The following is a 26,085-nucleotide window of genomic DNA, read 5'->3' as shown; positions in this document are numbered from 1 at the left end:
CCTATTCTACATTCTCTCTAACCTCCTCTATAGAAGGGAAGTCTAAGTATTCAGAATTTGCCCTACACTCTTCATCTCCTTTTATATTTTCAAGTGGTTATGATATCTATCTATCTATATATGATATATATGATTAAATGGTGAATACCCAGAAGACACAACAGTGTCACATCTTAGGATTCAGACAAAGCCATCCCAGGAAAAATTCCATTTCCTGCAGCCATTGTTGCTTCTTTTGTTAGAGAGAGAGAGAGAGAGTGCAAGTTTACCAGCAGATAGGAGGAGGCACCAAGAGAGAGTGAGTGGCAACCATTCACTCTCCACCTCAGTCTGTGCCCCTGAAAATGAGGCTGAAAACCATTTGGCAGATGCTTCCAGAAATATAGATAAGAATTTATTTTCTCACGGACCTCTCTTCTCTTCTCTCACTCCCTTGAAAAATAAAAAGTAGTACTAACTCTTCTAGTTTTCACAATAATCTCTGTATCTAGAAAATGACTCCATGTAAAGGAAACAGGATTTAATGTCATTTTACATGCATTTTTCTGATGATATTTTGATATATGATCAAGACAAAAAATTAGGAAGTGCAGAAAAAATCACTTTAACCACAATATCTAGAATCAGTCATTATTAACTTTGATATATAGCTTTACGTGTCGTGTGTGCATGTGTGGACACACATGCATGTATTTTGCATTAACTTGAATTTGCTTAAATTCTCACTTTACTATAAACAAATGAGAAAACTGCTTGGAATTACATTGCCATTTCCCCCCTAATACTCCTAACTGTGCTTAAGAGAAACATTTTTTATGAACTGGATGCAAAGTGAGGTTTGAAGGCATATTTTCAGAGAATTAGTAATTTTGGAGTTTCTAACAGCCAGATTGTTTGAATGGTAAGAACCAAAAAAAATAAAAGCACAGAAGGCAGCAAAGGGTAGAGAAAATGGTTGAATAATCAGCTGTGTTGTTGATGCGGGTGGAGGAAAGAAAGAGACAGCCTATCACATCTAAGCCTTATTCAAAGGAAAGTGTGCTCCACTTGATGGGCAGGATGCCAGGACACAGTAATAGAAGAGCAATGTAGGACTGCAACACGGTACTCTAGAAATACATTTTCCAATTAGTCATAAGTGTTTATTCATCAAGGCACACCACAATGCTTTTGGTAACTGAGTTGTACAAGCAGCTGTAATTGGCAATTGAGAAGCATCATCGCAAATGTTTTGATGTTTAATCCTGAAATCGTTCACGCTCCACATTTCTGAATGGTCCCTCTGTCCTGGAGTGGAGTCAATAGTGAGCCTGTGACTAGAGGTTTCGGTCCTTTATAATTTTCAAGCATTAAATTAGGTCCACCTCACACATTTTGTCCGTTGTCCTGATCGATTTGAAGAAGAGAAGTGGAAGCGGATTGACAAATGTTCTTTCAGGAAGGTTGGTGGATATTGTTTAAGTTAGAAGGAAGGCTGATGGGATGGTCAACTGAGAAATAATTTTCCAGATCATCAGAGTAAGAGTCTGTATCAGAAGCTCTTACTTCCCACAAGTTCCAACAAGAAGCTCAACTGGATGTGTCACAAATGTCTACAGACTAGTCTGCGTAGCTGAGAGCCTATGCGACAGATCCTGATAGCTCTGTTTTGGTAACAGCACATTTACCTTCTGGCCATTAATCTAGAACAATTCTTAAGCTAGATAAAAAGCTCCAGTGAAAAAAAGAATTCCACGGGATGTTTTCTGACCTTTAAAAAGAAAACCATCAGGACTGACAGGTTTTCGATTTTTTTTTTTTTCACTTCTTAGTAGCACAAAGCTGCACATGATTACTTAAAAGGGTCTCCTCCCTTTATTCTCCAAAGTTTTCAGGTACTTAGAGTGAGAGGCTTGTGACAATTAAATCAATTTCCACTGGAGTCTCCAGAGGTGGGGCTCATCTCAGCTTCCTCAAGAAGACTTCTTATTCTAATAAGGAGCCAGCAATTTATGAGGGAGGATGCTGCAAAGTAGAAAAATGAAATTTCAGGTCAAAGGAAAACTTAGTAGCAGAATTACCACTTCTTGCAGACTGAAGATCAAGCTTATAATAGAGTTTTATTTATAATGGAAAGAAGAGTTTAGCCAAAATCAGGCTTTGAAAATCACTTTCTAATAACACTATTTGACTCTTGAAAAATAAAAAAGAGCTGTTATTAAAAAGAATTTACTTCGCTCTCGCTGCAAGTTGAAAATGCACTTTTCATTTCCAGAGGTAAAAAAGGAGCCTGCTGATTTGGGTGCATATGGAGGGTTATAGATACCAGAACCTGAGCATTCATTCTACAGTTACCGAAGCAAAAGCTACAGAAACCACCACCCAATTGCCCTTTGCCTGGGTTTAATCCCGGTAATTAGGATGTGAGTCTGCTTTGAGACCATAGACCATTGTCCCCCTCTTGTTCTCTTTACTGCTCAAGCACAGCCAGACCAAGGACCCCAGTGCTGCTCCTCTTCATCCACAGGCAGCATAATCTGACAGGTAGAGCCATCTAATACCTTCTCACCAGGACTACCGGTCACCTTTTATGTGCTCAGCACACACCCTGGAAGCAACAGGTTAAAGGATTAGGAGATGTGGCATGCTTTCCTCCCAGCCCCTGGCCTTAGAGTTGACCAGGGAAACTTCCAAAGCCACTTCCCAGATGGCAAGGCTGCCTTTCCGTGAAGCAGCAGGGCTCTGTGCTGGACAGCACAAGAGGGAGACAGAGCGTCAAAGGTGGTTCCCATATCCAAGGTCAGAGTGCAAACCTGGGCTGTGGCAAGCAAGGGTTTGAGAAGGCTGAAGTCCTAGCAGCCGGGGAAGGTTCTCAGAGGCTGATCCCCTGAGCACTCCTGGAAATCTTCCCAGGTCTCTTGAGTCAACGCCTTCTGGCCCAGGGACCAGGTTAGCATTGTTCCGTATCACTAGGGCCATTGGGTTAGGGCCCTCATCAGCTCAGTCCAGTCGTGTGCAGAGTGTCTCCTGTTAGGGTTATGTTTTGGTTTGTTTGCATGCATGGGATGCAAACCACCTGGAGACTCCAAGCAGGGATGGTCCTATGGGTGTGCGACCTGTGCCTCCTCCCAGGGCCCTCTGCTCAGAAAGATTTGCTCCAGGACTAATGCTCTGCAATTGCCATCTGGAAGGTTAAAATAATTTTTATAAAAGAGGACTTGCACTCTCATTTAGCACTGGTCCTGTAAATTATGTAGCCAGTCCTAACTGCAAGCCTGCATCTCAGGCTGTCAATTCATCTGCTCCACCTAGAAGTTGGCTGTACCCCGCTCAGGAGAGGGGAAAATGCTGAATTTAAGTTAAAGACAGAAGCTCTCCTTGAAATAGAGTGGCCATGAAAAACTGGTATAGCTTTCTTGAGATGGCCCAAGCTTCCCATGCAGAACATGAGACACAAATAAAAGTTGCACATCATGATAATTGGGAACCATTGATTCAAAGGTCAAGACAGCCTTGCTAATTAATTGGGTAAATGTTGTTTTTCTTTTCCCCTCCATATGGATTTAGATTTCACTCTCACAGGAAAAATCAAGGTTTGTCCTTGGGAGCTGAGCTTTCTCTATTTAATAGGTAGACTAAATAAGTGGCCAGTAGGCCTAGAGCTCACGGGAATATTGAAAGGGAATTGAGAGTGTACACGGAGACTGACCCCTAGAACCGGAGCCTTTTCCCCCAGGCCACAGGACTGGAATATAAGAGCAGTGAAATCACAGGGATAATAATCCCAGGACACAAATCATGACAGCAATTGTGAGTATAGCCTTGGGGCATTGTGTAGGGGGTAGGACCTAGTGGTGGAGAGCTTTTAAAAGGTAGCTTCTCTGAGATTCCGGAGAGAGTGCAAGCTAACTGCAGTGTCAGCATTCCTATGTTGTAATTCCCTTCTAAAATTCACCTAGCTCTTCAGCAGGTTACTAAGCATGCACTGTCTGTTCCATAGTTACATGAAGGCTGGTGGGGAGGAAGGGGCTTGGGTTGAAGGGGCAGTTCTAACCCCATCTCTTTGTGACCTCTATGCGAGAGAGCGTGTCCACTCCTCCAGGGACCGATAGCTCTTAGCTCCAAGGGGCCGTGGTGGGCTTGGAGATGCCTTTAGCAGCTCCATGAGCTGAAGGTCAATTCCAAGGAGGACTTACACAACACAAAAGAGAGGGTAAAGGCAAACCACTGCCACTCCTGCATATTAGCCAGAGCATACTGCTCCCCGACAGGGGAAGAGGAATCCTGGTGAACTTCCGGATTATACAATTTATCTATCAAGACTAAACATTCCTCACAAATGTTCCTCCTCATTTATGTAACTTGTGAGCCAAGAGCTTTACTGTATATAAAGCACCGCATGCTATGTGCTATACGTTTAATATTCATAGCTATATAATAGTCCTAGATGTTGGTCGTACATTGGAATAACTTAATGAACTCAATAGAACAAGGTAATGTTTTGATATTTAACAATATTTATAATTGTTATTCCACTGTGTGTTGATTAGGGCATAATAGCAAGTGGTTCACATGTGACTAAAATTAATGTTGTTTCTATAATGTCAAATCAAGTTTTCACAGTTTTTCTTCTTCCACTTGGCTCATTAAGATCAGTAACCAAAGGTGCTGGGTTTGCTCTTTCGTCCCCAGATTTGCCCCTCTTTTGACTCTGAGGCTGGTCCCTATGGGCTCCGGCTTCAGGGCTCCCTTGCAAGCTGACTTCCGGTTAGATTTGATCAATGACAGGCACCAGTGGACCAGAGAGGAGGAAGAGGCGGGAGGGTCTCCTCCTTATTCAACCCCATTTTCCTCATCCCCTTAGCTCTGTCAGAAGCTGGATCTCTTGTGAGAAGGTGGCCCCTCCTCCAAGGCTCTGTCTTCAGTGGGGTCTGGTTGCCCTAATTCCTTCCACTGTCCTTTCAGCCCTGGGTCTTCATGTCCTTTCAGTCCTGGATCAGCTGCTACTAGTCTTATCTTGGTGTATTCCCTTCTGCAATTGTCCTTTCCTAAAATCTCTCCATCTGAGCCCAGTGCCAGGAAAGCATAGATGCTTTTGCCTGTAGGCTTATCCTCTTCTCTCTTGCTCCCACTGTGGAATGAATAAAAAGCTCTTGAATCCGCTCTGCAATACCCGGGATCCTATCTGACCAGTGCCCTACATCCTCCCTCACTGCCACCTCACTGCACCAGTGCATGACAGATTGCTGAGGTTTCCTGACATTTTTCTCCCACCAGATCTTCTCGCTTCCGTCCCATCTCAGTTATATTTTCCACACTTTACGATTATTTGAGCCGCCAATTCCCAGAGTCAATGATAGCACTTGGGGCTGAATGTGAATTAAGGAGCTGTGTGACCATGGGCTAGCAGAGAGAAGCCATGCCATCACTCCAGAGCTTCAGACTCTCATATTTCCTGGGGTCTCCAGAACCTGCCCCTAGAACAACCTTGTAATCTCCTCCAGAGAGGGAGCCTGAAGGTAGGGAAAGAGGAGAGCAGAGTCTAGTTTGTCTTGCCCTAAGTGCTCTGCACAGACATCTCCCATCTCCACCTTTGCAATCATCACCAGTTTTGTTGACCTTGGTCTCTCCCATCACCAAGGGACCTTCTTTGATGTAGCTCCTGCCTTTCATTTCTGTATCCCCAGGATCCAGCAGCAGTACTTGGCTTACAACACTTGCTGTGTTAACTGTAAAAACAACTTTTCCTTCAAGACTTTTAATGATTCGTTTGGGAGAAAAAGCGTTACCATATTCCTCATGAGGGTGGTGGAAGTCAACAGGAAAGATGAACAAAGAAAGGGGAGGAATTTGGCACCAGCAAATATAACCTGCTTCATTCTTTTGCCTACTTACCTCTAACTCATCAAAGCAAAGATAGGTAGGGAATTATTATGGAATTTTGAATAGCTCTACGTTTGTGTGGCATAGAAGGAATACTGCAGACTATGTGTGCTTCATAAAGCCTTTCATAAAGCTGGAGATCTACGGGTAGTGCCATGTCGGCGCTGCAGGAAAAAAGACAAAGACCAGGCCATGGGTCAGGAGCCTTGGGGCTGGCTTCTGGTCCTGCCACTCACCAGCCATTCTGATTTGGAACAGCATCACCCAACCTTTCTCTACCTTTTTGTTTTAACCTACACAATAGAGATATTATAATACCCAGTTTGTGTCCTTCCTCAGATGATAGGCAGGGTCCCATGAAGTAATGTAGGGGATTTCTGCCAACTGTACAGCGTGAGACAAAGGTGAAGCTCTAGAATCAGCATCTACATCCTGACTCTCTGAGGCCAGGAGAGGCTTAGGCCATGAGATGCTCTGTCCCCAGAAGAGCGTGCGCATCAAGAAGGAGGCAGGTGTGCTGAGTTCATTCCAGCAGTTAATTGCATGTGCTCTGGAGGCCCCTGACAGTTTCCAGCTTCACTTTGGGGGCAGTGGATTACTTGGGAATTTGTGTTCCTGCCCATGCAGATTCCCTCTTGCTCCCCAGAGCTGTTCTTCTCTGTTTTCCTCTCAGCGTGATTACTCACTAATCCCTTTCCCTTCTCACATTTACTTCTGACCAGACCCATGTGTTTGACTCCAGAATGACTCTTGTGGATGCAAGCTTAGGCTCAAAATATTTGGTTGGAAAGCCACTCCATACCTCTGCCATGAGGGGTTCTTACAGTTTCGAAGTATATTCTCTTGTAACTATTGAAATGTCTTCGGTCAGAATGTTTTCATACTGTAGCCATGTGCGTGTGCACATGCACGTGTGTGTATGTGTGTGTGTGTGTGTGTGTGTACCCACATACTGGTTGTACTTAGTGGGAAGAAGGCTCAGAGGCCAAAAACCTATTTGGGTTTGTTTGGATGAGCGAGAAATGATGGGAATTCAGAGTGTATAAGATTATAAATATTACAGAAGTTATTCAAAATCTCATTTGCTTTGGTTTGACTGCCTCTTTACTCTACATATTTAAATTCCATTTGCAGCCACCAACCCTGATACTCTTAAAGAAAATAACAACAAACAAGCTACTGCTAAGGGAAATGTAAATTGGTTTGTTTGCTACTTCACACTCCTGGGCAGTGAAAACACAAGCAATTGTTATTCCAAGGGTCTCATTGAATATACAAAAATCTTTGTCTTTCTTAGGAGTTGCTTTAAAGGTTAACCACTTTCTAAAGAGTTTTTTTTTGTGTGTGTGTCTGGAAACCAATTTTGCGCACCTTTTGTCCAGCTGCGAAGTTCTTATAAACTTGTTAAAGTTTCCCACACAAACACATTTGCACTCATTTAGAAAATAGGGAAAACATTTCACCCTGGGAAAATCTGTTTGTTCTCCTTTGACATTTACAAAGTCTTCATAGTGTGCTGGGAGCCACATGCAGCTTCTAGAAGCCCTGTGCTGTGGGAGGTGCATCGGAGGGGATAGAAGTTCAGAATTCTGAGATATTGATACCTTGGTCCTTGCTTGGGCCTTGTGCACACACAGCAGTGGCTGTGGCAGTAGGAATTGGTGCTCAAGATGTGAACCCTATGCTCATCTCACCAAATTTTCAATTCCCAGACTCTGAGCCCCGTCCTTCCTGGATAATTTCTTTCTAGCAGTGCATTTCATGCACTCAGAAATGTCTCTTCTATGTGAATTCCTATTCCATTTCTATTCACTTTTTACTATAAATGATTGTGTACAAACCAAGATGGTGCACTCAGGCTGCCATCAGGGAGAGAGAACGCAATGCCCAATGTCCCCAGTCTAAGTTGGGGTCATAAATGAGCAATATTTTGGCAATATAGATGTCTTTTGCCTTCCCCCAGGATGAGAAAATATCATATGTAAAGTCCCAAACTTAAACTACCAAAAAATTTAATATTTTCGTACATACAATTTCTAGTTTTAAAAAAGGGTACTTTTAGATATGGAATCAGTCAATGGACGTTTAAAGTGGGATTTCTTTTACGGGCATTTCACTCAACAATGTGTGAAGGGAGGTACACTTATAGGGCAATACTGCAATTCATATACAAGGCTCATACAATAAATGGTTACCAAGCATTTGCCTGCCAACCACCGACAATGGTCGATCGCTCAAAGTTGGATTTGCCTTTTTAAGGAATGTTTTCTCAACAATTCTCTATCTCACAATATAAAGACTCATTCTACTTAGTCATAATATAAGTACTTTCTCTTGCCCTAATGTTTCATCAGACATCTTTTTAAAGATGAAGTGAGGGTATTTGGGCTACTTGTCTTTCTGTACCGTGTTTATTCTTCATCTCTCACGCTCAATGATAGAGACTGTGATAGTAATTATAGCCCATATAGGCAGTAATTGTTCAACAAAGGGGGACTCAGGGAGGTCAAAACAGAATTTGAAAGCATCACAGCAAAGCAGGTTGGGCTGGTGGTGCAGTAGTAATGCATCGCTCTGCTAATTGGGAGGCACAGATGTGGGTATGGAGTAAGAAGCTTCCTTGGCCCCAGTGAAAGACAAGCTGACATAATTAGCTGGGGCTTATGAAGAAGCTGGAGCTGGTGCTGGAGCTGGTGCACCACAGCCAAAATGATGGCCTGAGGTCAGCGCCTGGCTATGCCATGATCCTTAGTTCCATCTGGACTTAAAAGAAAAACGTCATCAGTGTGGAAAACCCAGCTAAGGTTCTGAGTCTCAGCAACCGGGATTTGCTCCCTTTCAAAGAAAGTTAAGTATGCACGACAAATATCACATCTCCAGTGTAGCCACTGGAAGATAAACTTGCAAATGCACAATTCATTAAAGTCAGTATGCATAACCATGACACTATCCTAACTGCATCAGAAACGATACATGTGGCTTCCTTCTAATTCTCCTAGAACCTCAATTCTAAGCCTCAAATTACGTGATAATGTTCGAAGGCAAGAAGAAAGGGGTGTGAGACTCCAAGAGCTCTTTCCCGTAACCCCCTTACCCCCACCTGATCTCAGTGGCTAGAATCGGGTCAGATGCCCACCCCTCAACCAACCACCGGGAAAGAGGAAGGACTCACAGGAGAGGCTGAGATCAGCCATTTTTCATCTGGGGAGGCAGGAGCAGGGCAGAGGGGATCCACTTTACTGGAAAACATTGCCAATGCTATCTGAATGTAATTAGGGTTCTAAGTTTTATCCAGTCCCCACAGGATACAAAAGAACAATCACAAGCTACTGAAAACATAGCCTCCTAAACTAAATGGAAGCAATATAGCTTGGTAGATAAATGCTAAATTGGAGAGCTGTTGCTTTGGGTTGCTTTGTCAAATGACTCACTCCCTGCTATGTGTCCTTGGGCAGCTCTCAATGGATCCAAGCCCCAGTCTGTGATTCTATCAAAGGAGAATAGCGTCATTTACCACCTCCTGGTCTCACAGTTGGGTTGTATGATGATTAAAAGGAGCCTCATAAGGGCTATGAATTTCTCAGATTAAAGTATAAAGTGCTGACACAAATGTCAACTCACTGAGCACAAAACCAGCATCGACTTGCCTCTCAAAGTGGCTTGGAAGCTATACCACCTAAGGATGGGCTCCTCTTTTGATGACGCTGATTTGAATCCCTCTGGCTCTTATCCTTCTTTCTCAGCTCTTCTCTGAGAACCTTGTGCCATTGTTTCTGTCCCATATGCTTCCTCCCCAAAAGCTAAGAAAACAAGGGAATGGATAATGGGTCAGGGTTAAGAGGAGGAGTGTGGTGGGTGTTATAAGAAGAGTGAAAAGCGGGGAGCTAAGCAAATCTACTGCTTTTCTTCCACAAATCTCAAACCCTGTTCAAGTCCATTGCTTTGATACCTAAACCAGACCGTTGCTTGCTTTTATCCTGCCCAAGACTGGCACGTTCTGGTCGCTTGATGGTAGAACTTCTTATATTTAGGGTTTCAAGCCAGTATGTCCTGGTTTCAAAGCCACCCCTGCTGATGGTGTGTGATCACCATACAGTTATGTCCAAACAGAGAAGACGTGCACAACTAAGCTTGTTCTGTGCATGTTGCACATGTCAGCCCTCAGTTTTGAAAGGCATTCCTGTTAAAGATGCACCCAGAGCAAATACTTTGTTGCTGTATTTATGTTTGCTTCTTCCTCAAAACAAATGGAAGTGGCTTCCATTTAAAGATGTCGGGAGTATTTTTTTTTAAATGAGAGCTTAGAAATAATTTAGAGCAAGATATATCAAATGGTGATCCTAGAACAAAATAGAATGAGTACAAAACTCCACAGCCTAAGACGGAGGAAAACTTGTTGGATTATATAATTCTCTGTTTGAATTTGTCACTGTTTTTTTTCTCTCTCTCTCACTTTTTAAAAAATACCCTTTTACTAGTAAGTTAAACTGATAGCTGTCATTAAATTCAGAGAGATTTAATCATGTATCTTAAATTATTCTTGGAATAATGCAGAGCACTTGTTGATTTATTTGTCAATTATGCTGCTTCTTGCAGAAGGGACATTTTGAAATAATGAAGAAAGTACCTTTAACTTTGGCTTTGTGGAAGATGCGATGATGTTTTCCATGTTAATGCTTTTTAAGAAAAAAAAATTTTAAAGAAACGCAGATGATATATCATTTTATTGTGATTGAATGAAAACATTTCCATAGGAAGCTTAGCTAAGAGAAAGAAACAGCTATTAAATTAATAAATTATGTTACAGTTTGCATCTCTGCTTCTCTTTTTTAAAAGATTTTATTTATTTATTTGAGGGATGCCTGAGTGGCTCAGTGGTTGAGTGTCAGCCTTTGGCTCAGGTCATGATCCTGGGGTCCTGGGATCGAGTCCCACATCAGGCTTCCCCGCAGGGAGCCTGCTTCCCCCTGTGCCTCTGTCTCTGCCTCTCTCTGTGTCTCTCATGAATAAATAAATAAAACCTTTTTAAAAATGTATAAATTATGTTACAGTTTGCATCTCTGTTTCTCTTTTTTAAAAGATTTTATTTATTTATTTAAGATATATATATATAGAGAGAGATTGAGCATGAGCTGGAGGGAGGGGCAGGGGGAGAGGGAGAGGGAGAAGCAGACTCCCCGCTGAGTGCAGAGCCTGAGATCTGGCTCTCTCAGGACCCTGAGATCATGACCTGAGCCAAAAGCAGGTGCTTAACTGACTGAGCCACCTGAGCACCCTCTGCATCTCCTTTCTTTCTTTCTTTTTTCTCTCTCTCTCTCTCTCACTCTTTTTAAAGATTTTATTTATTTATTCATGAGAGACACACAGAGAAAGGCAGAGACACAGGCAGAGGGAGAAGCAGGCTCCATGCAGGGAGCCCGACGTGGGACTCGATCCTGGGACCCTGGGATCACACCCCCAGCCAAAGGCAGAGGCTCAACCGCTGAGCCACCCAGGCTCCCCTGCATCTCTGTTTCTAATGCTTATTGTCCATCTGTAAAATGTCCCAGTCTGCCTTTGGACATTGTGCTTTTCAGTTAGCTAAAGCTGGTACTTCTCCTTCCCTCATTTGTCAACAATGCTTCTCTGGCTGATTTTGGTAAGGAACCTCTTCTTCAGTCACAGAGGTGATGGCTTATTGGGAAGAATGTAAGCTCTAGAATTAGATGGGCATGGGTTCAAATCCTACCACTCAGTAGCTGTTCTTATCCTCAGTTCTGTCTTAAGTAAAACAAGGATAATGTCACTTCTTGGATATTACGTTGCCTCCTCTCCCTCAGCCACCACACTCAGTCCTACCGGTAGCCCCTCCATGGCCATAGATCAGCCACAGTGTCGTGTCACTACTAAATATCCTTTATTAATTGACATTGTCCTGGGATAAGATCCAAACCCCTTTTCATGGATCGTAAGACCCTTCTTAATCTAGCCTTGACTATTGTCTCTTGCCTTTCTTCCCAACCCCAGCTCGCTCCATGTTTTGGCCACAGTGAACTATCTCCCCTTTGGGGAACCAATCAGTTTCCATTGAGCCTTGGTTCTGATTTCTCTCTCAGTGTGAATATCCCTCCTCTCCTGGTCTGTACTGGACTCTCACTATTCATAGGCCCTGTTTGCATGTCCCCTTGGCTTCCTCATCCCCAAGTCCAGCACTGCCCCAAAGTCCAATAAGAAAGTTTTTCTCCTGTGAGCTCCCTTAGCACTGTCAGGAGCCTATTTGCTTCTTGTCTCACCCACTAGCCGTGAGTTCCAGGAGGAGAAGACCACATTTACCCATCTTGATGTCTTCCGGGTGCAAGCCAGTCCTTCACAGAAGTCGCTTAATAAATATAAATGAAAATGTGAACAAACAAATATCTTTCAGGGTTTTTGTGTAGATTAAATGGGATAAAAGAGGCAAGGCCCTGGAAATATCGCATGCACTCAGGAAATGATCATCCTCATTATTATTATTGCTCGGATAACTACTACTACCTAGTGGGGCTCTACTGCTTTTAGGATTGATTGTGGTTTTTGCCTATGGAAACCTATGTGCAAATGGCTCAAGGGCTTTTGACATTTGTAACTCCAGAAATATGATGAAAACTACTATAGTCGTAGTTTCGTTGGGTGTTTGTAAAAATGTGCCCCTACCTCCACCTCCCTCATTTCCTGGTTCGAGTGCCTCTTACAACCTTTCACAAATAAGTGGGTTTAGTCATCGGAATATGCACTTTCGCCGGTTGGTTCACTTGCCTGTAACCCCTTGCGTCCCTATTCAACAGAGGCTAGTAATTACCATAGCAACCGCAGCATGTGGTGCCTGTGCGCTCTCTCAGAAACAAAGCATTTGCCTGAAAAAAAAAATCACACACACACAATAATTTGTAACATGAAATTCTATTTCATGGTATTTATGAAGGGAAATCATGCCTCTAAGTAGGCAGACTACCTTCCTGCCTGGACTGGGCGCTCACACTGCTGTCCTGTCTGCCCCCACCCCCATTGCACTCCCCATGCACATATTGATTCATTTCAAAAATGAAATTTTTGTGCTATGGGAAAAAAAAAGATGGGAAGGATTCGGTTTCAGTGGGAAGGTACAAAGGTCAGTGAAAGGGTGCAGAGCTCCATATAGCAGTTGTTCCTGTCTGAGTGATGATTATACTACCAAGGGGATTTATTAAAATGGAGCCTATTGCTGTTGCACTGAATGAGGCTCTCCATAAATTCGGTGTGAGCCTGTCGGGGCTAAGCCCATACGTAATGCTTAAATACAGTGCCCGCATCTGCTAGCCGGTGTGTGCATCCCAGCGCGTGTGCTCCTCCCCGTGCACTGGGTGCATGTGCAAACACGCCCCAGCACACTCAAGGACCCAGGACCTGACATGAAATGCTGTGCGTGCCCAGAAGTGGAGAACTCCCATTCTCACCCGGGCTCTGTGTAGGTGTGTGGGTGTGCACACGCATGTGTGATTCCAGCAGGACATCATGGTGTAGACGTTGACAGAATCAAATGTGACAGGGCCACTTGCTCTGGCTCCTGATCTGGTGGGGAATGGGAAAGGGAAGGGGAGTTTGGCTAAGGCAATCCAGGCCGCGTGGCCCCATGACCTCCTCCCCCTGTCCTTTCAGGAAACAGACGGAGGGAGATCTGTGCTAGGGAGTGTTCAAGGCCCAGCTAGCTCTCAATGTCATTAGTCATAATCAAAGGGCAGGCGACAGAGGGTGAACTCTTTCTGGCCTGCCTCCTTGAGTCACCTGAAGAGAGAAGAAAACCTGGGGAGAGCCTCTGCTTCAACTAGACCCTTTTTTCAGTTGTTGTTTAAACCCAGCCAGTTGGAAGCCTCTTTATGAGTCCTCTGGTTGAAACTCTGATTTTTTTTTTTTCCAAATTGCTTTGGTCTGAGGAAAAACTAATATATTCCAGTCAGAGGCTTGCAGGGCCCCAGAACAATCTAAATCCTTCAGTCTGTTCCACAGGAATTCGGTTAGACAGCCTTCTCCAACAACATGGGTGCGTTCTCTCAGCAAATAGCGCTCAAGAAGGGAGCATAGGGTCATGGGGTGATGGGTGGGTGGGGGTTTAGGGGTTTGGGGGGGACGGGTGTGCAGGTGAGGCAGGTGCACATGGTCTCATCCTCGTTGGCTTTTACCAAGTAGTTGATACAATGCTCTGAACGTACTGTTTCCCTGGGCGTGCAAGGGTGGGTGCTGACACGGGCAGAGGCTCACCTACAGAGCTCTAGGAGTAACAGGTGTTGGGGCGCCCGGGGAGCCTTGCACCCCTCCAGAGGCCATCCCGGAGGCGGCGCTAGGGGGCGCCTTCCACCCAGGGATGGCTCGGAGCAGCGACCCTGAGGCTAAGGGGAGCACACTGAAGTGAGCAGCAGGGAAGTCAGTGACGTGGGGAATTATTATGCACAGTTCATTTCCTTGTAATTTAACTCTCAGAGTAACAAAAGCATAATGTATAGCCTAGTTTTCGGGTCTGATTTACAACAATTTAAACTTAAAAGATGCTTTCTGCCTCCCCACCCCCTTCTCGTCGCTTCTGCTGATATCAGCAGCTGAGAATTTTGTATTTCATCATGCCATCATATCCTCCCTCAAGCCACAGATCCAGGAAGAGAAAAATAGAGAAGGATCCCTGCAGACAGATCTGGATGCAAACTGTCACTCTCCGTTTCAAATGTCATTATAGCCTTCTTGTCTGTGTTTACAAAATTGACGTTTTTCTGATGGTTGGTTTGGTTAGAAGCCCTCAGTATGTTTAAACAAAAGTGGAATCCAAGTGGGGCAAAGCTCTTCTGTCCTCAAAGGGCTGTGGTGTCAGAGGTTCAAACCCAGAGGTGCGAGGAGCAAGTGCCAGGTGAGGGTTCCCAGCTGCCCCAAGCTCCCACCATCCCTGCAGACGCCAGCTGGCTTCCTCCGGCTTCTTGAGCACTTACTGACTCTACCAGCAATTTAGCATTTTTGTAGCTATTGTCTTGTTCTCTAATTGCTTCATATGTGCACTTTTTCCTCCCTAAGGAAGAGGAAATAACTTTTTTCTTGAGTGCCTACTCTAATAAGACTCTTTGCTAAGGGTTTTGCGTATAATTTCCTTTAATCCCTGTAATAATTCTTTGGCTTACACGCAATTGATTTCATTTCACAGATAAAGAAACTGAGTCAGAGAGGTTAAATAATGCACCCAAGGTTGGTCCTGGAAACAAGAGGGGGGGAATTCAGACACAGGTGTACCTTTCTGTTACGTTATTGTGATCCCACCTTGATTGTAAACTGAAATGACTGTCTCACTCTTAACACACATGTGGCATGAAGCATAGTGGTGGGTGAGGGGTGCACCCCTCCCCGCCAACACACACACATTCTCTCTCTCTCCTTACATGGTATTTAAAATCTATCTGGGCTCGCCTTGGTAAGAAGTTAGAGTTGACTCCATTTTTAAAACTAAGTAACTTGCTGAATATTAGCCAACTTCCCAGACTCCTTGTCTTACTATACACCTAGTAGATAGTTAGTAAATATTTATTACAGACCCATTTATATGCATCATGCTATTGTTGTTGGGCCTTTTAGTCTGAGAGAAGGAAGATCCATGTTAGTCCAGAGATTTATTGTGAAATAATCAGCACTGGAAACCCTTCGATGGGGTCCAGGCAGCTATCAAAGTAGTAAAGTCACTGGACTAATGTGAACCCCGGTCTCTAACTCCCAGCTCACTGTTTTATGCATGATGTGTATTGTTTTGTTTCCCCTTTGGGTGGCTTTATTGGGGGTTGGTTTGGTTTTACCTTAGATTTGAGTGATTTCAGACTCTGACTCTCCCCACAACCATCCCAAATATTGGAGGGAAGATCAGTCAGGAGGAAGAAAGAGGGCTGCTTTCTTGGCAGTGGAAAAAACAGACTGCCCAGGGGTAGAGAGAAAGCAATAGATCCTAAAGCCCTTTAGGCGTGTGCTGTGTCTGACGTGTTTGGGAACAGCAAGTGGTGGATGCAGAGGACTGCGTCAAAGTGTGCACGTTGATATAAAAGAAAAATTCTTTCCATCTGTTGATTGGGATCAGTAAGAGAGCAATCAACTGGCACCCATAACGTAACAAGAGCTTTTTAATAAATACCTGGTACCTCCCAGAACTCTCAGAGCACTGGGCCACTACAAAACCACCCAAGCAAGTTAACAAGATAGAGACATGGCAGAAAGTCACTGAGGAGGAGGTGGTTTCTAAAGACCCAGTGGAACCTACAAACCAGGAGGCTAGTTTTCGTCTCTGGTGGCTTCTGGCCTTCAGGAAGGGAAACTGGGCGGTAGAAGAATGTGATTGCTAACCTCTGAGATCACATTTGGGAAACATATGGAACCAATAAGAAAATTATGGTCCCTATAGGGTGGTTTTAAGAACTCAGAATTTTACCACATTTTGGGACTAAAGATATAAAAGAAGGAAACCTCTTACACCTCTTGGGGGTTTGAACATGAAGTTCACCAAGAGGGAAATTCTGCCCTTTGTGACATGGATGGATCTGGAGGGCATTATGCTAAAAGAAATAAATAAGCCAATCACAGAAAAACCAATACTGTGCACTTCCACTTATATGAACTATCTAAAATAGTTCAATTTATAGAGTCAAAAGGTAGAATGTTGGTCACCAGGGGCTGGGAAGAGGAGAAAATGAGAACAACTAATCAATGGGCGTAACGTCTCTGTTGAATAGATGAGTGTGCTCTAGAGATGAGCTGCGCTACATTGTGCCTCTAGTTCATAATACTGTACTGTTCACTTAAAAATTTGCTAAGAGGGTAGGTCTCATGTTACATGTTCTTAGTACAATAAAATAATTAAAAAAGAAAAGAAAAGAAGAGAAAAATTTCTGTAAAGCTAATGAGCTACTGTGCATGGTCTCCTGACTTGCCTTGATGTTTCAAGAGCCTTTAAGAGAAAGTAGCTTGAGTGGCTTCTGTGACAAGGGTGGGAGCATCTGGGAGCATGTCTGACTGAGTGGGAAGGAATCTGTAAGGGACCTGAGGGCTGGAGGGTTGGGCTGATTTCCAGAACAGCAACACTGTGGATGCTTCTGAATATGCTCTGATCCAGTCACTCCAAGGAGAGATGGACATCCTTAGGAGGGAGTGTTCAAGTGCGGAAGAGGAACAGTCTCACCAAACCCGTGACATTTTAGCACAGCTCTAATCAGGCTCAAGAAGAAAGGGGGTGCTGTGGGCTGGACTGCTGCCCACACCCTTCATGCTGGATGCTGAGGCTAGGGTGGAGGACAGACAACCACGCTGCTTCAGCCATCATGCATCCCCATGCCCAGAAGCCAGTGAGCTGAGCAGCTGAGTGACAAATGACTGGTGGGGGGAGGCGAGGATGTAGGGGAGCAGCAGAGGGCAGCTGCAACCAGGCTGATGCCTGAGTACATAAGCTGATACTCCCAGGGCCTCAGCAGCCCCTGGCAGGACAGGAGGAGGAAATCTCTGATGTGGGAATCCTATGTATGCTGGTGAGGCAAGGAATCCGAGAGCTGAGAGAGCTCGGGTCTGTGGGATCTGAATCCTATTCCAAAACTGTTGAAGACTTGGGGGCCTCCAAGTAACCTTTCCAACATCTAGTGCAGATGTAACATAGAATAACTATTACTTTCTTCCATTTCCTTCCCTTCTCTAGAAGGCTTGTATGTGGGGACCTTATCCTAATTCATCAGTGAAGTATCGACTCAGTTCATCTACTATCATTTTTTAAAATAAGCTTTCCTAAGCAGAAGTAGAGTCATTTATGTGTGAAAATTCCCAAGGGTCAATTCAAACAAAATGTTTTCTTCTCAATGCTACTTCTCTTCCCTCTGCTATAAGCCACCAAGAATCTCAATTGATGAAGTTCTGGAAAGTATACCAGACACAGTCCTGTCATTGGACTGTTGTACCTGCTATACCCTCATCTATGGAAAGAACGTTCCAGGTAGTCTATGTGTCTGGCTGTCTTGGGATCATTGCTTAAAGGTCACATTCTTTAATTTTTTAAAGATTTTTATTTATTTATTCATAGAGACACACACAAAGACAGAGAGAGAAAGAGAGAGAGAGAGGCAGAGACACAGGCAGAGGGAGAAGCAGGCTCCATGCAGGGAGCCCGACGTGGGACTCGATCCTGAGTCTCTAGGATCACACCCTGGGCTGAAGGCAGCTCTAAACCGCTGAGCCACCAGGGCTGCCCAAAGGTCACAGTCTTAGTGAGATCTTCCCAACCACCTTAATTAAAATTGTAACCATCCACCAACCCTCTCTATGTCTCTCCCTGCTTTGTTTTCCCATAGTATTCATCACCCCCTGGTACATTTTTGCTTATAATTTATTATTGTCTGTCTCCTGCACTAGAAGGGCAGAGACTTTCAGTTCCTGTTCATCGATATTATCTGCAGAGTCTGGAGGATTGCCTGGCACAGAATAGGTCCTTAAATATTTGTGTGAACATATATTAAAATGTCACACCTTTAGTTAATATTTCTGCCATTCAGCATTGCTTGGCTTGAAAGCAACATTTTATTTTCTCAGCATCTGTCTTAATATATCTAAGCATTCTTTCTTGCTATATTTAACTCTGGGTAAAGAAGAAAAGGATGCATAAAGGACTACGAAAAATGCCTTATCAAAAAGCAAATGAAGGCACACAAAGCCAGCGCAGCAACAAAAGCAAAGAAAGATCATTCAGTCCTGGAAAGCTAAAGTGATAATATAACAATAACAATAATAATAGTAATAGTGATAGCTGTTAGCGGGTACCACCTGCAGGCTAGGGCTTCATTTTCAAGACATATAATTAGTATCATAGAATTGTCTTTCAGGAGCTTAGAATTCCTGTGACCTTATTGGGACAGGGGGTGGGGAACCATGGAGAAACTGACAGGAAGATACATAATAACAGGAAATAGGAGTAGGAAAAGGGAAAGGAGGTGGGGAAAGAGGAGGAAAGTAGGAGAAGCAGGCCAACATCCGGGGCTGGTCCCCACCCCCGCCCAGACAGCCACCCCTGAAACATCCCCTTTGCAACCATCCCCTTTGCTTCTATCCTCTTTTCCAGGATCCATCAGGGCTCAGGCAGGTTTCTCTTCCCTCCATGTGTCAAGTATTTAAAATCACCTGCTACCTCTCCCTGGGAAATTAATGACACATAAGGCATTTTTAAAAATTGCATTAAGACACTATGTTATAATGCCTTAAAGTTGTGAGGATCCCATCTTAATCATAGTTTGCAAGGCCTCTGAACAGCACAGGATGAAGGAGATACTGGAATCTTCCACACTTGGAGGAAAGGATGATGCATCGCCAGGTTTGGAAATTTGGCTGTAAGCCTCCTGCAGGAAGCTGAGTGGGGAATTGAAGGCAGAATGAATTCAGAACTCTACCTTAGCAGTTTGTGACACATGTGAGCTCACAGAGGCATCCCGACTTCCTTCTGGCCCCATTGTGCAAACCCAAAAACATCCAGTTGGAGAAACACATCAGGAATCTAGACACTACCCCTATAATGCTGCCCGGCCCATTTTCAATCCAATTGAAACAATGGCCAGTATTTGGAGCTCAGAAACCACATTGATAAATCCAAGAGAGAAAGGGAAGGCTTAAAGCTTCCATTTATGCAGGGTTTCTCCCCAGGAGGAGCAGAGTGGTATAGATGATTGCCACTTGTCGCCCTTCAGATGGAGAAATGGTGCCAGGAGTGAGAGTTGCCGTGAGCTGCTTCATATTGCGCAGGTGGAGTAGAGTTTTAATAATTACTGGCTGACAGCAGCTGTGGTTTTGATGCCATAGCAACAATCAACTCCTGGTTTATTCTGAGTTGATAAAATTATCCAGGCCACAAAGACATTATTAAAAACAAAACAAAACAAAAATATCTGTTCCACAGCTCGAAGGCAGTGCTTTGCAAAATTTACCGTGCTTTGGTATCAGCGGCACTGCCCACTAAAATTGCAGGTGCCACCATTTCACCTTTGATATTCCACATGGTAGTCTTGGAAGGTGAGGTCCCAAGAATTTTTATTGTGGATAAGGTCCCTAAATGAGTTGGATGCAGGCGTTTCCTGACCCACACTTTGACAATCACGGCCTCAGATGACGCCTACCAGTGGTTGGTTCAAGTCCCGCTCTTGAGTTCTCCCAAAGTAGGCCAAGGGATGGACTCTAGACCTGTACTGCTAGTGCAGAAGCCACCAGCCACATGTGGCCACTGAGCACAAAAAATATTGTGAGTCCAAACTGAGAATGTGCCAAAAGTATAAAATAAAGTGGATTTAAAAAGAGTATAAATAGCAAAAACAGTATAGAGTATCTCACTGAAAATTTTCATATTGATTATATGTTGACTATGCTGCTGTGCTTGATGTATTTTATTTTGGTTTCAAGTTTTTATTTAAATTCTAGGCAGTTAAATCTTTAAAAAAATAAAAAAAAATTCTAGGCAGTTAACATGTCTGGTAAAATTCATTTCAGGTATAGATTTAGTGATTCATCACTTACATATAACACCTAGTGCTCATCACAAGTGCCCTCCTTGTGATGGCATCTACCCATCACCCATTTAGCCCATCGATAAAATATATTCCTAAAGTTAATTTTATCTGTTCCTTTTCACTTTTTCAATGTAGCTACCAGAAAATTTGAAATTATATATGTGATTCCCATTAGATTTTTAGAGCTGCTCTAGACATATGAGTTCCAGATCATAGAACAAGTTGAAGAAACTTTCCAGAAAAGGAGGAAGTATTTCCAGTTTTATTCTTCATTTTATCTACATCCTTACAAAGAAATAGAAGCAACTGAGGCTCATCCAGCTTGTATAGCAGAGGTTGAAAACAGGTAGCATTCTAGCTCAAACCCAAACCAAACCATGGAGGCATTCTGTTTCGCTCAGCAAATGTTGGCCCACATAATGTTTTCCAAAACAACATCACTAACATAAAAAAAGAGTTTAATATGTAATTTTATTTTTAATATCTATTAAAATATCTGAATATCCAGAAACACTGGGTTCAGCATCCCAGATGAATAAAATGCTGCTAGCCCCACCCACGCAGCAACTGCTTCATGAGGAGCAGGATGCATGCTTTTCCATTTGCCAAAATCCCTGACGCTCCTTATTGCCTCCCGACACTGAAATGGGAGGGTCATTGCCATTTTCATTTTCCTTGTGTTGTGGAAAATGTTTTCTTTCCTCTTTTTATATCCATATAGGATGTAATAGGAAATGTTTATCTTTCCTCTTTACTATATCCCTATTTCTATTGAAAGTTGGAAAGTAGGGGCACCTGGGTGACTCGGTTAAGCGTCTGCCTTCAGCTCAGGTCATGATCTCAGGGACCTGGGATAGAGGCCCCAGAGTTGGGTTCCCTGCTCAGTGGAGAGTCTGCTTCCCCCTCTCCCTCTGCTGCTCCCCCTGCTGTGTGCTCTCTCTCTCTCTGTCAAATAAATAAATAAAATCCTAAAAAAAAAAAAAAAAAAGAAAGTTGGAAAGTCAGTTAAACCAAGTCTGCCACAAATAATAAGGAAAACACCTAGCCCACTTTACACATTTCCAGGTCCTACCAGGTCCAGCCTGGTAGGCTTTTGCGTTCACAACCCTTGCTCAAGAATCATTTAAAAACAGGAGCCCAATGCCTGCCTGCCCTTTATATAACTCTTGGCTCTTCATTGTGATTTCTTAGCCCCTTTTGGAGCAGCCCTTATGCCACGGGGATTGCTGATTTGCCTTCTTCAGAGAATGTCCTGTCGCCATCCATGTTTCTCTCCCAGTTGACAGCTGATTATTCACTGGTAGGAGTTCCGTTAAGTCCTACCCTTAAAATGACCCATCTCCAGCCTGGGGTCAGCCAGTTTTGGTCTCAGTGGTTGAAGACAGCAAAATTCTGGATGTGCTACATACAGAGCTGCTGGTCTCAGCAGCAGTGGCTTAGCTTCCTTTGTTCCATCAATTTCAAGATAATCTGAGGACAAATCAGTCCAGATGCCATTGCCATAGTTTTATTCTGCTTGTCAGATTTTATTGCGGGCTCTGCTTTCTAAGATTGCCATCAGGTAACAGACAACAGGAGGCAAAGAACAAGATAAGTAGCTCTTATGGAGATTTGGGCCTGAGGGCTTCATCTAACCCTGATGCCTGTATCTTCCACCCACCTTGCCCTCAGTCAATCACTCTTCATACCTAACAACCGTTTCAGAACCGAGGAGACAAAAAGATCCAAAATACCAAACCTGGAAGTAGATGAAGCTCTCATTTACGTAATTAGAGAAAGCCTCTTGTTTCCTACCTAATGATTTTTGACAATATATTAGGCGGGACAAGTGAAACTAGCTACTGAAGCAAACAAGCTTGGGAGCTTGACATAATACAAGTTTATTTCTTGCTAGTGACCCAGTCAATTTCACGCTGGAGCAAGAGCTCTGGTCTACAACACCATTTGGGAATCCAGGCTTTTCCTATGATGTGGTTCCATCACATTCTAGGGACTTGGAGTCCTCCATTGGCTCCAGTGAATCTGGCTGTCAGACGAGACAAGGAGACAAAGTATAAAAGTTCATGTGAGTGGTTTTAGGGCAGGTGGGAAAATGATGTATGTCACTTTCACTTAATTTCTATTGGCCAGAATTCAATCATAAGGTCCCAACGAATTGTAAGAGAAGCTAGGCAATGTTTAGCTGTGTAGCCAGTGAGAAAAGGAAATGGATATTGTGTACCTATGTCAGCGTCTTTGCCTGATCAGGGCTTAGTAAGGAATGGAATGTGCAGAAAGAAACAGAGATGACTGTGGGAAGCCAAGAAAACAGCCAGGATCAGATCATTCTGGTTAAGTGTTGGGTCTTCCACAGCCTTGCCTCTGTGTCCTTCGTTCATTCCAACCCTGGGTACATAGGGCTGACAAATTGCTTTTTGTACCTCTACAGGCAGCAAAATGGATTACTCTGCTTTTCCCAAATAAATTTAATAAAGAACACAAGGACCTTTCTGTTACTCAGAATACAGTGTTCTGTTCTGGCCCAGCACGACCTGTGACTCTAAGCATCTGTTCTAGTGATTAATGTCATTTAGGACCCAGAGAAATATTTCTCCAAATCTCTTGCCCTGCATCCTTCAATCAAAAGGCAACGACACTCAAATGCTGTGAAGGTTTGTGGGTTATTCTGCTGACATCAAAGATGGACCTTGCTTTAAACTGTGGGGATGATTTGATCCATAGAAGCATTTAGGTAAGAGTAAAAAATTGTCCAATTTTCCCTTTCAGTGTCCTTGAGATAGATTCTCACATAATGAAGTACGTACTCTTTTTTTTCAATAGTGTGGAGCAGTGTCTTCCTCCCATGTCCCAGTTTGTGGTTTCAGAGATACTCACAAATCAGGCAGTGTTCGTAGCTGTGCATGCGGTGACTGAGAACAGTTTGTAATGTTAAGCAATTCATATGCCTTTTAATTTGGATGTGTGTAAGCCCAAACATATCATCCATGAGGAATGATACCAATTCCTTACCTGAACAACTTGATGAACACCAAAAGCTAGAATTGTAAATATTTCTAGCTTTCTAAAAATATTTAATAAGATCTTCATAGCCTTTTGGGATATAATTCACATTTCACACAATTGACTCATTTAATGTGTATAATTCAGTGGTTTTAGTATATTCACAGAATTGTGCATTTGTCACCACAATCTTTGAACACTTTCATCATCCCTAAAAGAAGCCCTGCTAACCTTATCTGTCATCTCCAATCTCCTCATCCTTGCCCCCAAGCTCTTGGCAGCTACAAATCTACTTCCTGCCTTTATGAATTTGCCAGTTTTTGACTTTTCCTATAGATGAATCATACATTATGTGGTCTCTTGTGACTTGGCTTCTTTCACTTAATATAATGGTTTCAGGTTTCATCCATGTGGTAGCATGTATCAGCACCTCTTCCCTTTTTATTGCCTAATCATATTCCATTGTATGGATATGCCACATTTTGTTTATCCATTCATCAATCAGTAGGTATTTAGGTTCATTCCCTTTTTTTTAGCTTTTATGAATATGCTTCTCTTAACATTCACGTAGAAGTTTTTTTGTGGATGTACATTTTCATTTCTCTTGAGTATATATCTAGGAGTGAAATTGTTAGTAAGCTTTCATTCAATTTTTAAAACCTTTAAAATAAAAGTTTCAGCTTTTTAAAAAATACATTGGCTAAATTTTTGATATTCATTAATTGTGATTAGAATTTGTCATTTATTCTTAATAGATAATTTTAAATATCTTGAAAAGGTCACATTTTGAAAATGTGAAGAATAAGCATATAATTTTTGTTTTTTTTAATAAAAATACATTTAAATTGTTTGCTTTGAATCCAATATTCCATATAAATCCTTTAGGTCATTACCGTTAGTGCACTATAAGTTATATGAAAATCTTGGTTATATCAACATAGCGATTTTGATGAAAAAAGGAAAAGAAGAAGAAATTACATCAAATAAACATATAATTATTTTTGGATTATATATGTATCTTATTACTCACCCCAAATTGCCAGCCCATCAACAGTACACAGAAACATGAGCAAAATATTTAAATTTTGTCAGTTAAAATTCAACCATATAGGGTAGCCCGGGTGGCTCAGTGGTTTAGCACCGCCTTTGGCCCAGGGTGTGATCCTGGAGACCCGGGTTTGAGTCTCATGTCAGGCTCCCTGCATGGAGCCTGCTTCTCCCTCTGCCTGTGTCTCTTCCTCTCTCTCTCTCTCTCTCTCTGTGTGTGTGTCTTTCATAAAGATAAATAAAATCTTTAAAAAAACATAAATAAATAAAATAAAATTCAACTATATAAAAACCGTAGACTTTTTTGCTTCTTTCTATTTTGTTGTCATTGTTCTATTTGTTTTTATGAAAGCATATTTGTCAAGGTAGGAGGATAGAACATATGTTGTTTTGTGGTTTGTTAGCTTGATTTTTAACTTTTAAATATTTAGACATATGCTATGGGACCTCTATCTACTCTTAATACAGGCCCTGTAGGGTTTAAGGGGCATACCTAGTACAAGGTAGTTAAATGAAGATCAGTGAATACTGGTTGATTGATTGGTCTAGAACCGGAACAGGGGGATTTTTAAAAATAATGTTTTAGAATTTTTAATTTCCTTATACCTGATGCTTTAGTCTTATCGAGGACATTTGGGTTTGATTACCTTGACTGCGATGGACAGGTGCAGCTGGTTGGTTATAGGACCACATATAATGTCTAATTCACACTAGCAAAGGCATGTAATTAAATCCTCCATGTCAAATTTCTCTAGTTAGGGTCTCACTGCCAAGCCTATGGAATCCTGCCTGCCACTCTAAGAAGTAAGTTACTTATTTGAGCATTCCTAATTATTTTACATTCCATATTCATGAACCTGGGAAGCCCCGGGCCCTGTTGACCCAAAAGGATGTCAAAATTGGTTTTCCACTTTTTATTTTTTTATAAATTGCAACCAGAAACTCTGTATTATCCTAAGACAGCTAACAAATGTAGATAACTACATTGAGTGGACATTTTGTGTCCCTATGTAAGGAATTGGCCAAATAGGGAATACAATAGAGTAAGATATAGCCCAGTGAACATTTGACATTTTGAGGGAATGTATCATTCTTTCTATTTGGGAGAAGTCCATTGTATCAAACCACTCAGTGACATGTAGCCATATGCATTTATAATCACCTTCATCATTCTGTGGTGAAGTTCAGCTTGGTCAGCTCTGTCTCGACTGTGGGACTAAGTCATCTGGAGTGGCTCTGTTCTGCAGATGTTCATTCTGGGGTCAGGCCAATGGGCAGACACTTCTCATAGCATGTCCTTCTCATGGAAATGGCAGCCACATAGAAGAAGGAAGGGCCCATTATGCAGAGTTATTTCAAGTCTTTGCTCATGTCACTCCTGTTGATATCTCAGTGGCCAAAGCAAGTCTCATGGCCAAGCCCACAATTAGAAAGAAAGAAAAGTGAATATTTGTGGCACTATCCAAACTATTACAACCCCTCTAGAGTGGCTATTTGGATGAGGGCCCTCCACCTTCTACTTCAAAGTAGTATCTAAAAAAGAAGATATCTTCTTTTCTGCCTTCTGTCCTAGCTTGGCCACTAGAAAATCCAGAGGGAATGACTTAAAGAAGGAACAGTGAGAGAGAACACTCAGTCA

At 42.7% G+C, this 26,085-nt stretch overlaps 1 long non-coding RNA gene across 1 annotated transcript in view; it reads left to right on the top strand.

The window, feature by feature from the left end:
• Nucleotides 1-3,624: 3,624 nt before the first annotated feature.
• The window catches only part of LOC144305878 (uncharacterized), a 63,979-nt gene continuing 41,518 nt past the window's right edge, over nucleotides 3,625-26,085 (top strand). The window contains exon 1 of the long non-coding RNA XR_013372899.1: nucleotides 3,625-3,789. This is a non-coding gene — a long non-coding RNA (uncharacterized LOC144305878). The remainder of the gene's footprint in view (nucleotides 3,790-26,085) is intronic.

Source organism: Canis aureus, chromosome 36 (assembly GCF_053574225.1).
Source record: "Canis aureus isolate CA01 chromosome 36, VMU_Caureus_v.1.0, whole genome shotgun sequence".
Lineage (NCBI taxonomy): Eukaryota > Metazoa > Chordata > Mammalia > Carnivora > Canidae > Canis > Canis aureus.
Note: the sequence above shows the minus strand (reverse complement) of the source record. Positions and strands in the feature narration are given on the sequence as shown.